The sequence below is a fragment of the Olea europaea genome, unplaced genomic scaffold (genome assembly GCF_002742605.1).
Source record: "Olea europaea var. sylvestris unplaced genomic scaffold, O_europaea_v1 scaffold5895, whole genome shotgun sequence".
In the NCBI taxonomy this organism is placed as follows: Eukaryota; Viridiplantae; Streptophyta; class Magnoliopsida; order Lamiales; family Oleaceae; genus Olea; species Olea europaea.
The window spans coordinates 1-1,353 of NW_019264237.1; the positions used below are offsets into that span (position 1 = coordinate 1).

Sequence of the window (1,353 nt, forward strand, 5' to 3'; positions counted from 1 at the left end):
AAAAAACACTATTCATCTCATTATAATGCCAAATAATGAGGCTCAAACACACCCTTAGACTGCAGTAGTCTTATCACTGCACGACATTTCAGTTCCATATTAATTCTTTTTTGGCAAAAGTTATTTCTGCACCTCTCGTTACATCAGCTTTCATGATGGGACAAATAAGAGCCTTCCAACTTTTATTTGTCTGTCTATTTCTCTTCAAGGTGGTGAAATAAAGAGTGGTTAAAATGGTGTGAATGCTGATCTCTCTTATTCTCGATATATGCTTTAGAACGTTAAGAAAACATCCGTGTTATATAGGTTTATTGAGAAGTTGCAACAAGACATTCCTGGTAAAGGGGTCAAGAAACAATTGGAGGTGCTATGTGGTATCTATTACCTATCCCTCCTTCACAAGTACCAGGGTGATTTCATTGCTACCAGCTGCATAAGCCCTAAGCAGGCTTCACTTGCTAATGATCAGCTCAGAGCCTTATATTCTCAGGTTTGTCATTAAATTTTGTTGTGAAATTGCAGTGTTGGTCCCCAATTCTGAAAATGGAACACTGTATCCTCGACCTTTCAATTTAGTTGCAGATGTAGCCCTTATGGATGGTTTCCGTATAATTTTCTCCTAAAATGTTAATGAATTTCGAAGAAGGCAATTTTTCCATTATTTCCAATAACAAAGAAGTAAAAAGAAAACAAAAAAGAAAGAAAACTGAAAAGAAAAGAATAAGTATGGAAACCGAACTGCTGCAACTAAACTGAAAGCTTAAGAATAAAAATGCTCCATTTTAAAGATTGGTGCTCAAGTTGCCAAAAGCGCGTACAGGTTAGCTACCAACATTACTAATGATGTGTTGGTAATTTTGAACTCGTTATTTGTTTCATAGGTTCGTCCAAATGCTATAGCTCTTGTTGATGCGTTCAACTATACCGACCACTACCTGGGATCAATTCTTGGCTGTTATGATGGAAATGTATATCCAAAACTATATGAGGCAGCATGGAAGGATCCTCTAAACGAATCAGATATACCTGATGGCTATCACGAGTATATCAGGCCTCTGCTTAAGCAACAGCTCCGTGCTGCTAGACTATAGAGTATTTTGCATCAGAACATGTTCATTTTCTCATAATAGCTCTAGCTTTTGCTCTATTCTCATGTATGAGAAATCTTGCCAAATAATGGCAAAAGCAGAGATTCTTGCCCGGATTCGCTCCGTGCCTGTACTTGTTTTTGTTGTCATAATTATCAACACTTAATGGTCAAAGCGAGCCCTTTATTGTGATTGTTTAGTCTTAGTATGTTGGACATGTAAACAAATTGTGATGTGAACCTGCATAGGCAAACACTACGGAACC

At 37.4% G+C, this 1,353-nt stretch overlaps 1 long non-coding RNA gene across 1 annotated transcript; it reads left to right on the plus strand.

The window, feature by feature from the left end:
- Nucleotides 1-277: 277 nt before the first annotated feature.
- On the plus strand, nucleotides 278-1,287 carry LOC111389428. The gene is made up of 2 exons (XR_002701730.1): nucleotides 278-490; nucleotides 882-1,287. It is a non-coding gene; the product is annotated as an uncharacterized LOC111389428 (long non-coding RNA).
- Nucleotides 1,288-1,353: the final 66 nt, after the last annotated feature.